The sequence below is a fragment of the Salmo trutta genome, chromosome 13 (assembly GCF_901001165.1).
Source record: "Salmo trutta chromosome 13, fSalTru1.1, whole genome shotgun sequence".
Lineage (NCBI taxonomy): Eukaryota > Metazoa > Chordata > Actinopteri > Salmoniformes > Salmonidae > Salmo > Salmo trutta.
The window spans coordinates 77,363,231-77,376,714 of NC_042969.1; the positions used below are offsets into that span (position 1 = coordinate 77,363,231).

At 40.0% G+C, this 13,484-nt stretch overlaps 1 pseudogene; it reads right to left on the bottom strand.

The window, feature by feature from the left end:
* LOC115206552 (proton-coupled amino acid transporter 4-like) overlaps positions 1–1,625 on the bottom strand; it is a 231,126-nt pseudogene extending 229,501 nt beyond the window's left edge.
* Between the last annotated feature and the right edge of the window lie 11,859 nt (positions 1,626–13,484).

Genomic DNA, 13,484 nt, shown 5'->3' on the forward strand with positions numbered 1-13,484 from the left:
TACACGCAGCTATTGTCAATGTACTCTCCTCACATAACCTAACTTTATGCATTCTCCGTAAAGCCTCTGAAAATCGGACAGCGTGGTTAGATTTAGGAGATATATCTTTCAAATGGAGGAAAATAGTTGATTATTTGATTATTTGAAATGATTACTCTTGCAGTTTTGAATTCCCCGCCATGGTCACATGACAATGAATCCCAATACCGGGATAAGATCCTGCCCCCTGGCCTCAACAGGTTTTAAGATAGCTAGGTGGGACAACCACATCACAGTAAGTACAATTTCCCTCAAAGTAGCTATCAGCAAAGTCCGAGCTAGCAAGGAGGGTGCTGTGGTATTATTATTTAAGATACTCTTTGAAGAGGCAGGGTTTCTGATGTTTGGCCAGGGTAATGACAGGGGGCAAAGATCAGTTGTTCATTCTACTGCAATCCTATTCTTTAACCTTAGAGCAGTTCACTGACGGCAACCTCAACCTCCAGCCACACACAGGGAAAAGAGAAGAGACTATGCCTTGATTTCTTTCTTTGCAAACCTCTTCACGCACTTTATCCTTTCAAGAAACGACAATATCAACATTGTTGCTCCGACTTTCTCTGTTGACATTGGCATTTAATGTCAATGGACTGTTGACATTGAAATACTACCAGGAAAATGTATTATCAGAGAAGGTGACTCAATTGTAAACTGTAATTGTGTGCTTTCTTTGTCTATGACAATGTTTTCTTGACACTAAGAGCTGGTCTAAGCCTGAGGCAGCACAGAGGTGTCATTTTTTCTAGAGCAAGTGAGAGGTTGTGGCTCACTCACACTGTTGAAACAATTTAGAGAATGCTTAAGCTGCCTGTCACAGATCGATTTAGCCCAATTACACCAGTCCGCTAACGTTCTTCACTAACATACAAGGAAGAACACTGAGGTGGAAACTCAAGACTATAAAGACACCACAACAGGGGCTCTTTCATTTCACTGGAGACAATATTTGTCCTTCAGCAACTGATCCATAGGAGTCTCTAACAATCAGATACAATGCAAAGAGTTGACAAAGATGGCATACAAAGTGTTGGAACCAGGAGTGTCAGTCAACAAGCTTTGAATGTTGAGTATAAGTCTCTTGTATTACTATACCCAACCTTTTCCGGTTACTATCACAACTGAATTCTTATATGCCCAGAGTACCCCTGAGGTACCCCCTCATGTGCATTTTACCAGTAGACCTATGGTCTCAAGTACCCAGGGGCGAAAATCTGATATTAACTTTGGAGGGGACAATTACATGAAATTTTCTCAAGAGCAATTCCTGAGGGGGACACCAAAAGTAGTGCTGTAACACAGCCTACATTGTAATATGGTAAATGTATATTGAGGAACCAAATAAATAAGGTGTTTGCCGTACTCCTAACTACCGGTACCCAAAACTACACAACTAATCACAACAGCAATACCATTGCCTTTAACAAATATTAGTTCAGTCACCAGTTTAAGTTGAGAGTGGGGGTATCCATGGCATTTTCCAATTATGTTCCTATTTTACAAGTCAAAAAAATTGAGAACCTTTCATAATGTTGCCAAACAAAGACTCAACAAACTTACCTGAGACTCCCTGTCTCTGCCAGTCTGTCCCTGCATATCTGTCCCCAACTCTGCTGTCTGTGTGCCATCTGTTGCCTGCTCTGCCAAATGACATCATTGTGAAACATTTCCATTACAATTTCATTTCTTTCTTATGAACATTTTATCAACTAGTCTTTGAGATATTAGGCTACTAGGGTTCTTACTTTGCGTTTTGGTGTACTGAAAAATACTCTTATGTCTGTCTTTTTTTTCTACCATTTTTCTACCTGGCTGGTTGGCTGGCTGGCTGGCTGACTACACACACAGTGTGTAGGTTATTTACAGTAGGAGATGGGCTTCTATCATCTTATCTTTTATCATTCTATTTGGGCTTCGATCTAAAAGGTAGCTAGCAAATGTGAAACGGATTAAAATGACAAGAGTTGACAGCTGTATGAGTTCACCATTTACACAACATATGCTGCAACCTTTTGTAATTTTAATAGTTTGTTTCATATTGGCTGGCTTCCAACAATAGCTGAATTTGCAAAGCTAGCGAGCACCAATTCAGTTTCAGTGGTGTTTGCTATAATCTTTGCTACTTGGGTTAAATAAAGGTGAAATAAAATAAATAAATAAAAGTTCCCTTGCGACAATTTAGCTTTTGCAACGAGACCATTAAATATATTTAAGACAATGGTAGAAGAGAGTGTAGTTCTGTTCAGTTTGGACTTCAGTTTATCGCTATCCTTATCACAGGGACTTTGAAGCACTAACTTACATCATCTGCATGCTGATCTTGGAATAAATTGACGATAGCAAAGATTCCATCTTTGACGACGCCACATAAATGGAATAGGTACTAGCTAGCTTAATAGTTAATATTTGCGCGCTAGCTCTGCATATTCAGCTAGTGTGTGTGCGCGATTGACTGGATTAACCTCACGTCAGTTACGTGCATTGAGTGCCTTTCAGACAGTAGACACGACCCCTCTGTTACCTTGCCAACTAAGGAACTGGCAGTGGATCAAACCATTGAGGCAAAGGGTGGGGGGGTCGCAATCTTTTGAAACTTAAAAACGCGCTATTATGTGTCTATAATCAGCACAATTGAATCCTACAGACGAAGAACCATATATGTGACAATTTTTCCATTTTAAGATAATCAGTTATTTTTATATTATTAATTGTGTGTACCACATTAGGTGTTTTATGGTTGACAAATAATTCACCATACTCATATCTTCCAACAACAATTGATATTTTTTTGTTATTTCAAAAAATACTTATTTTATTGCTGTTTTAATTTTTAGAATGTGGAAGAACAGTATATCTCCAGCGATGATTTCAGTTTGTGGAAGAACAGTATATGTGACATTTTGCATGACACTTGTAAGATGTCCTTTTTTAACACCTGATATGATGTTTTAAGTACTTTCAAGTACAGATGCCCTTCATGTAAATAACTTAAATGCAATATGTAGTTAATTCATTTAATGGAGGTTCATTTAAAGGTGGTCTATCAACTTTAGCACTGATGACTTTTCTTAAAAGTTGAGTCATGAAATCTTAGTCTCATTTAAAATGAAGCCCTCAATGTGAACATACCATAGAATAACTACAAAAATAGAATACAATTAAATTAATTCAATCAAAAGAAGCACAACTTGTACATATCAAATATGGATCAATGTGATGTGCCAATATGCATGTCCATTATGCAGGTCCCTAAGGTCAATATTACAAAACGTTCAGAAAACCATTCTCTTTGCGTTTAACACTATGATCAGCAATTAAGTTTTGAATTGCGTTAAACCCATGCTAAAGGCAAGAAATGTCCTTCTGTACTGAGGTGACAGCAGTAAATAAGTATTAACTGCTTAGAGTTAATGCTAAATGTGGTGACAGAGATGTACTGTATATTGTAATGAATAAAAAAAGGGAATCATTAGGATATTTTATTGTTAGAACAACATGTTGCATGTTGATGGGATGTTAGTAAACTATTTTCTGTGCAATACCTGTGACTTTTAACCACCTCACTGAGGTGATCTGTAGTCCAGCTGGTCGCTTGAGGACAGAATCTGGAAGGTGCCTGAAGTCTTCACATTGCATCCTCATCACCTTGAATGGTTTCGCTGGTTGTGCTTCAAGTATCATCTTTGAAACATCATCAGGTGTATGAAGGACTGACTCCTTGCACCTCTTCTCGATGGTGGCAAAAGATCGATCACAAGGAAGAAAAGAATGACCAGAGACCATGAACTTCTGCTCAACTTGGGTAAAGTAACCCATAGAGACGAGCATCGACATCAGATTGAGCATCCGCCAGTTGTTATTCTGCCCACAGCATCTGTCACTGAAGATGATCAACTTGCGCACCTCTGGTTTGGTGAGTGGCGTGAATTTTGTCTTCACACACTTCAATATGCAGCTTGCTACCTCAATGGACCCTCGGTGTGCAATCCCCTCATGCCAAACACACATGTATGCAGGATCTTCTTTTCCAAGTTCCTGGATGCAAAGGTTAAAATTTGACAGCTGCCGCTGATAGTAGACATTGGAGTGGGTCAGATTAGGGGTGTACATCACCCCCTATAGATCCACAGAAATGACATGGCAGTCAGCATTGGCTTTAGCCCACTCAGTGTCACTTTGAAGCTGTGTGTAGGCCTTTTCGGCTTTTCGATGGTGCAACTCACTTTCAACTGCAATCTTCCTCTTGTCCTCTTCAGATGTTGCTGCTGACATCTTAGTGAAGAATGCATCACATTTGCCACAGGTGTCACTCCTGGGTTGGCCGAAATTGAGACTCTGCTGTTTGAAAATGTCCCTATAAACCCAGAATTTTGCAGATGATGTGGTATTCTTCTCTTTGTAGAACATATACATTTATTGATAGTAAAACATTCTGTAGCACATTCAGGGTATTGCTTGATCAGGACCCCCATCTTTCACACACTCCCAACCTATACACAGAATGAGTTTGTATTGCACCATTGTGTAACACTGCACTTTTAGAGTTAACGTTAATGTACGTATCATTACTGTCAAAGTTAAACTATGCAAGTGTTCAATATAGCTATTATAATAGGAGTTTTGTCCTATTTCTAACCTGTTCTAAGCCGGAGAGAATCAACGCTTGTTGTTTCTCGTATGGGACAGTGTAGAAACTGTTGAACAGATGCAGCTTGCGCTCATCAGTCAACTTTCCACAATCCTTTCTGCACGTCGTGGAACACGCTCTTCCCTGCAGGATACAGTGTAACGTTACATATAACTAGCTAGCTACTGTAGCCATGTCGAATCATCCGGTGGATGGAGAAAAAGTAGCTAGCTATGTTTCTTCTATAATCTAGCAATAACATTTGTAACGATAGTGTATAAATTAGTAGCCAACGAACTTTAGCTAATATGTTTTCTCTATAGTTACAAATTAGACAACCCAGAACATACATGTTAGTTACTGTACTCTATAGCTAGCTAGCTTGATTGTTTGATGTACAGTTCTTCCACATACCTCTTTTGGACAGCTTTTCCCTGTTTTTTCTTGACCCTTACGATTTGTATAGGGTTTTCCCGCATTCCGTAAGATCTTCCTTTGCCTGTCTTTCCATTCTTTTAGTTTCCATTGTTTTACGTTTCTTTCCCACATTTCGGCGATTTTCATCAGCAACAGAAAAGTTGTGCGCTTATCCGTCCATTCTGAGTGGTGCACATAAACGGTTATTCCACGAGAGCCTATCTTTAAATTTAAAAATATTGTTAATTAGCGCGTGGAAAGCTTGTGAAACCGGTTCACTATAGAAAAAGGGTGTCCAATAATGATTTTTCATGTATATCTCTTTTTTTTGAAAAATGTCACATATACGGTTCTTCGTCTGTAGGATTCAATTGCTTTCATTGCGTATTATTAATATTATTTAAATTACATAGTTATGTTTCAGTGATATATTGGGGGGGACGAATCATATTTTTCCCAGGATGGGGGGGTCGTGTCCCCCCCGGGATTTCCGCCCCTGCAAGTACCCCCTGTGGATAGGCAAAGTTCCCCCAGGGGTCCAGGTACTCCTTGCTGGGAACCACTGCTCTAGTCTAGCACCAAAAAAGATGCTACTGTGATGGATTGAATAAATAGTACGGATGCATCCGTTTCCACCCAAACCTTGATATGACGGTTGTTCAATTTAATTCCAGCTAGTTCCAACCCATAAATTAAAGCGTCACCGGGATCATCATCATTCCCAGAGAGGCTAGTAGCTACCTAGCTGTTGCGAAGGCATCCTCCAGCGGGCATCTGGGCAGCACTGTGCGGTGGTTAGCCCTGGCCAGGAAAGGGCGAGATGGGTAGGCTTGCAGTTGGCCTACGGACACGATAACATAAGGAAACATCAACAATGTCATTGGATCGCTATTGACGCGTTTTCTTGCTCGTACTCACCAGCAAGCTTCCGTGATATTAAAGACATTGTAGCTAACTAAACTAATAGAAGCTTAGGCCTATAGCCTAATATATTGCAACGCATCTAAATAGAACGTGCAATTTAGTTGATTTGCAGTTAAAGTTAAGGGCTAAAATATGCCGTCAATGTAACAAACGATGTTAATCAGTGTCATTGTTAGTCGGACGAACAGACAAGAAATAGAAACGTAGCCTAAACCAGCTGTCAAATCTGTAGCCGTGCTGTCATGGATAAAATGTAACAGCAGTGTTATCAATATACCGTGGCTATATGAATTGTGTTAAGTAGAGCTAAGTTACATTGTAGTCAAGTCAGTCATAAGCATTGTGCGGTTTCTGAATGGTCAGGGCAAAGATAACTTGCTACTGTACTTCGGTCGAAAGCTCTGTCAAAGCCCAGACGTCCCTGTGCAACAGCGCGCACTCGAAACGTTATTTTTGTATGGATGTTGAAATGACGGGAACACTTCCATTGAGATTATGAATTCATAGCGGTACTCTTTGGATACAATTGCATTACCAGGTTGAAAAATTCATTCTCCGGATTAGTACAGCACATTTTCTTTAGCCGACGATACATGTAGAAAACGTCACACCCGCTATAATTGTCAACCCGGGAGAGGAGGTCTTAAAGGAAAAGTGTTCACATATTTACGATTCCACTTGCAGTTCTGAAAAGTTATTTCGCTTGTGCCTTAATTAGAGTTGGGTTGACAGTCCTCAACTCTTCACCCATGGCTGGCTGAGTCCCTTGCAGTCCCTGTACAAGACTGATGGCATGTCAGCGGAACTAATGCCGTTCCCATATTGGTAAAGTACAGTACAGCAGTGTTTCCCAACCCCAGTCCTCGAGTTCCACCAACGGTACACATTTTTGTTGTTGCCCTGGACAAACAAACCTCATTCAGCTCATTGAGGGCTTGATGATTAGTTGAATCGGGTGTGCTTTTCCAGGGTTACAATAAAAAACAAGTGTACTGTTGGAAGTACTCAGGACCAGGATAGGGAAACACTGCTGCCTGGTCTCAGACTAGACATAACCTAGTACATGTAAATCTGGGACACTCAGTAACATATAGAGCTTTTTGTGCACGCAAGTTGGTGGCAGAACAAGGGGAGTTCTTATAGAATGCCAGCAACAACAAAAAAGCCTCTAGTTACATGTTGCTTATGAGTTAATTTTACACTACTTTTGGATTTTAAGGCTCATATGAATGTCCTGCTTAATACAATGTTTGTGTCATCATTGCAAATCAACTGCATTATACTTTTTAAAAAACACAAACTTCAAGCAGTAAAATGGCTGTTTGGCCAGCTTTTGCTACAGCCCATATCAATGAGCGTTAGCATTCTAGCTAACATCTGCTGCATCCAAAATAGTTATTTTGCAAAGATCACAACCAAATATAATCTTAGCAACTTTTCAGACAAGAATCCAAACATCATTGTAAGCATAGGAGCACCCAAAAAAGTTATTTTTGTTTACAAGTAATAAAAACGTAAATCTAGGCTATGTTGAATGGGTGCAGATGGCGATTGGCTTTCTTACTGCCGCCAAGAGTCGCACGCATCTGTGTGTGACATCACTGGGTCGTGTATTGAAAAAGGGTCTATACAATATGCATTTATGTACAGAATAATACAAAATCTGACACCAGGTTGCAGCCCAGCCAGCAAAAACAACAACATATGGAATATGTAAAAAATGCTGATGAATGAACAGATTTTAGCTGTGAAATAGGCAGCTGTTCACATATTGACCATACGATGTTATTGATGTTTCGTGCAAACAAACAATTGAATTCCCAGAATGAAAAATGGTCTCTTACACTGTTATGTACTGTCACCTACTGTATATGCAACTGAACTCTCTGTTTGAGCCTATGGCTTGGGGGTTAATGTGAGGGCAGTAATTTAGTGATGATGAAAGCTGAACATGGTGTTTTATTACCATCAGGTGCATAATAATGACATTGTAACATACTGCTACAAGTTTTTCTATGATTGACTCTCAAAAGGTTGTTTTCCATATTATTCAGTGTCCTAGTGAGAGGAGAGAACAGCACTTTCACTAAGAGGCCTACAGTACTGTATGTCCTGACATATCCAAGAGATTGGTTTCTAAGGAGAGGTCTACAGTACTGTATGTCCTGACATATCCAAGAGGTTGGTTTCTAAGGAGAGGTCTACAGTACTGTATGTCCTGACATATCCAAGAGGTTGGTTTCTAAGGAGAGGTCTACGGTACTGTATGTCCTGACATATCCAAGAGGTTGGTTTCTAAGGAGAGGTCTACAGTACTGTATGTCCTGACATATCCAAGAGTTTGGTTTCTAAGGAGAGGTCTACAGTACTGTATGTCCTGACATATCCAAGAGGTTGGTTTCTAAGGATTGCATTGTGTCCATGACTTTATGGCGTAGATCATAATTCTTATGATTTCTTGGGGGTTTGACTCTGTGCTGATGAAAGTTATTAAATGAAAAAAATAGTATATCTTTTTTACCTTTATTTAACTAGGCAAGTCATTTAAGAACAAATTCTTATTTTACAATGACTGCCTACCCCGGCCAAACCCTCCCCTAACCCAGACGATGCTGGGCCAATTGTGCGCCGCCCTATGGGACTCCCGATCATGGCCAGTTGTGATACAGCCCAGGATCAAACCAGGGTCTCTAGTGACGCCTCTAGCACTGAGATACAGTGCCTTAGAATGCTGTGCCACTCAGTAGCCCTTATATGGGTGCCCTGCATGGTTTTAAACTGTATGCTGAAGTAAATTAATAAAGATAAATCAACTAGTGTACACTGACTCTGTACTCCTTAATATACTAGCCACTTTTTCTCATCACTATCAAAAAATTAAGAAATGGCACTCATAGAGTCAGTCATTCTAAGTGTTTTCAACATTTGGCCAAATATTACATTTAGCGAAAGTGTATTTATCCAAATTGAAATAAATCTGCTGCATACAGAATCATTCTGCTTATTACAATAGTTATGATTCATTGAGCGCTCAATACGTCACCATACATACATTTTTCATAGAATTCGACGTTTGATTCAGATATTAACTGAGGATTGTATTACACTACTGCCAAGTTGAAAGGCTGAACCTGCTATTGTCATCTCCACTGTGGCAGGCAAATTGGTCGGAAAACATGAGCTTATCATTTCTATCAAAAGGCAGTTCAATGACTAGTGAGCCACATAGTGTACATACTGTATGTGGATTGTGTCAATTCTGCATCTACTGTTGAAGTTGGAAGTTTACATACACTTAGGTTGGAGTCATTAACCTTTCTGGCGCATGTGGGACGAACTCGTCCCACCTACGTAACAGCCACTGAAATCCAGTGGCGCGATTTTTGAATCGTTAGAAATACTATTACTTCAATTTCTCAAACATATGACTATTTTACAGCTATTTAAAGACAAGAATCTCGTTAATCTAACCCCACTGTCCGATTTCAAAAAGGCTTTACAACGAAAGCAAAACATTAGATTATGTCAGCAGAGTGCCCAGCCAGAAATAATCAGACAGCCATTTTTCAAGCTAGCATATCATGTCACATAAACCCAAACCACAGCTAAATGCAGCACTAACCTTTTATGATCTTCATCAGATGACACACCTAGGACATTGTGTTATACAATACATGCATGTCTGTTCAATCAAGTTCATATTTATATCAAAAAACAGCTTTTTACATTAGCATGTGACGTTCAGAAAAAGCATAACCCCCGCAAACTTCCGGGGAATTTACTAACAGTTTGCTAAATTACTCACGATAAACGTTCACAAAAAGCATAACAATTATTTTAAGAATTATAGATACATTACTCCTCTATGCACTCGATATGTCCGATTTTAAAATAGCTTTTCGGATGAAGCACATTTTGCAATAATTTAAGTACATAGCCCGGCATCACAGGGCTAGCTATTTAGACACACACCCAGGTCAGCCTCCACCAAAATCACATTTCCTATAAGAAAAATGTTCTTACCTTGCTTGTTCTTCGTCAGAATACACTGCCAGGACTTCTACTTCAATAACAAATGTTGGTTTGGTCCCAAATAATCCATCGTTATATCCAAACAGCGACGTTTTGTTCGTGAGTTCTAGACACTATCAGAATGCTTCATCATGGCATGGCGCATTGGCGTGACAAAAATGTCTAAATATTCCATTACCGTACTTCGAAGCATGTCAACCGCTGTTTAAAACCAATTTTTATGCCATTTACCTCGTAGAAAAGTGATAATATTCCGACCGGAATATGCATTGAGCCTAAACAGCCGAATAAAATTTCTCCTCAGGAGCGAATCGTGCACGCGCCTCATTCAAAGGTCCTCTGAGCCGCCACTTGCCAAAGCCGATAATGTGTTTCAGCCTGAGGCTGCCTCGTAAACCTTCAGGTATTTCACGGGTTCTGAGAGCCTATCGGAGCCCTGGGAATTGTCACGTTACAGCTAAGATCCTTACTTTTCAATAAACAGATGCAAGACGCACGACTCCTTGTCAGACAGGGTACTTCCTGCTTGAAACCTTGTCAGGTTTTTGCCTGCCATAGGAGTTCTGTTATACTCACAGACACCATTCAAACAGTTTTAGAAAATTCAGAGTGTTTTCTATCCAAACCTGAACAATAATATGCATATTCTAGCTTCTGAGTTGGTGTAGGAGGCAGTTAAAAATGGGCACATATTTTTTCCAAAATTCTCAATACTGCCCCCCTCCACAAATTTCTTGTTAACCAACTATAGTTTTGGCAAGTCGGTTAGGACATCTACTTTGTGCATGACACAAGTAATTTTTCCAACAATTGTTTACAGACAGATTATTTAACGTATAATTCACTGTATCACAATTCCAGTGGGTCAGAAGTTTTACACTAAGTTGATGTGCTTTTAAACAGCTTGGAAAATTCCAGAAAATGATGTCATGGCTTTAGAAGCTTCTGATAGGCTAATTGGCATCATTTGAGTCAACTGGAGGTGTACCTGTGGGTGTATTTGAAGGCCTACCTTCAAACTCAGTGCCTCTGTGCTTGACATCATGGGAAAATCAGAAGAAATCAGCCAAGACCTAAGAAAATAAATTGTAGACCTCCACAGGTCTGGTTCATCCTTGGGAGCAGTTTCCAAATGCCTGAAGGTACCACGTTCATCTGTACAAACAATAGTATGCAAGTATAAACACCATGGGACCACGCAGCCGTCATACCGCTCAGGAAGGAGACGTGCTCTGTCTCCTAGAGATGAATGTACTTTGATGCGAAAAGTGCATATCAATCCCAGAACAACAGCAAAGGACCTTGTGAAGATGCTGGAGGAAATAGGTACAAAAGTATCTATATCCACAGTAAAATGAGTCCCATATCGACATAACCTGAAAGGCCGCTCAGCAAGGAAGAAGCCACAGCTCCAAAACCGCCATAAAAAAAACTGACTACGGTTTGCAACTGCACATGGGGACAAAGATCGTACTTTTTGGAGAAATGTCCTCTGGTCTGATGAAACAAAAATAGAACTGTTTGGCCATAATGACCATAGTTATGTTTGGAGGAAAAAGGGGGTTGGCTTGCAAGCCAAAGATCACCATCCCAACCGTAAAGCACGGTGGGTGGCAGCACCATGAGGTGAGGGTGCTTTGTGCACCAAGAGGGACTGGTGCACTTCACAAAATAGATGGCATCATGAGGGAGGAAAATTATGTGGATGTATTGAAGCAACATCTCAAGACATCATTCAGGAAGTTAAAGCTTGGTCGCAAATGGGTCTTCCAAATGGACAATGACCCCAAGCATACTTCCAAAGTCCTGGCAAAATGGCTTAAGGTCAACAAAGTCAAGGTATTGGAGTGGCAATCACAAAGCCCTGACCTCAATCCTATAGAAAATTTGTGGGCAGAACTGAAAAAGTGTGTGCGAGAAAGGAGGCCTACAAACCTGACTCAGTTACACCAGCTCTGTCAGGAGAAATGGGCCAAAATTCACCCAACTTATTGTGGGAAGCTTGTGGAAGGCTACCCAAAACGTTTGACCCAAGTTAAACAATTTAAAGGCAATGCTACCAAATACTAATTGAGTGTATGTAAACTTCTGACCCACTTGGAATGTGATGAAACAAATAAAACCTGAAATAAATCATTCTCTATACTATTATTCTGACATTTCACATTCTTAAAATGAAGTGGTGATCCTAACTGACCTAAGACAGGGCATTTTAACTAGGATTAAATGTCAGGAATTGTGAAAAAATGAGTTTAAATGCATTTGGTTAAGGTGTATGTAAACTTCCGACTTCAACTGTATATATTTGGTCCATATATTCTGCTAATTGTCTGTCTGTTTATTCTGTTTATTGTTGCAGCACCATTCCAACAAGTAAAATTCCTGTATTGGAAATGTATTTGGAACATTAAGGGGATTCTGCTCTATACTCTCTCTTGTCTTTCAAATACGGTTTCATTTGAGACGTCTAATTCATTCACAACAGTCCTCTAAAAAGAATCAGACTTTTAAAAACCATGAATCAGTTTTCTGGCACATCTAAGATTTAATGTCCCTTCAGAGTACAGCGCTTCTCTAAAATTGCATTTGCTCTATACATTTGTCGGTTCAATCGGCATGTAAAATCAAATCAGTTTTCAGCTGAGCTGACTAAAACAGGAGGCCTAAACACTTGCTACAGGCCAGGCACATTATGAAGATATGACTAGACTAGGTAGATTATTCAAGCCCCAGACACTTAATGACAGTATAATAAATAACACATTATCTGTAACAGTAGATTTTCAAATGTTTTGAGCTGCTCCCTCCTATTGTGAAGGCTTTTAACTACAGCAGTATCTGACCAAGTCACTCTGTGCTCTTGTGCATGTCAGTGCATGTGCGTGTCACCTTCGTGAACTTCATGAGATTAATATTGTTAACAAAACTGTTATCCTAACATTTTTTCCCGTTTCTTATCTTCCCAATTAGAGAGATGTGAATCAGAGACACAAATTAGCTATTAGCATTTGCAACATTACAAAATAGCTTTAATATGTTAATCCATGGAGAGTTAATCTTGTAAGGAGTTCTTAATTGAATGATGGTTGAATTATAGTAGTTGTATCAGGTATGAAGGTAAGACCCAGATGCAGACAACGTTGAATTAACAATGGTTTAATAATCCAACAGGGGCAGGCAATAGACAGGTCAAAACAGGCAGGGGTCAGTGAACCAGAGGTGGAGCAACGGTACCGGACGGCAGGCAGACTCAGGGTCAGGGCAGGCAAGGGTCAAAACCAGGAGGGCGAGAAAAAGAGGGACTGGGAAAAGCAGGAGCTGAGACACAAAACCACTGGTTGACTTGACTAACAAGACGAACTGGCAGCAGACAAACAGAGAACACAGGTATACATACACAGGGGATAATGGGGAATATGGGCGACGCCTGGAGGGGGGTGGAGACAAT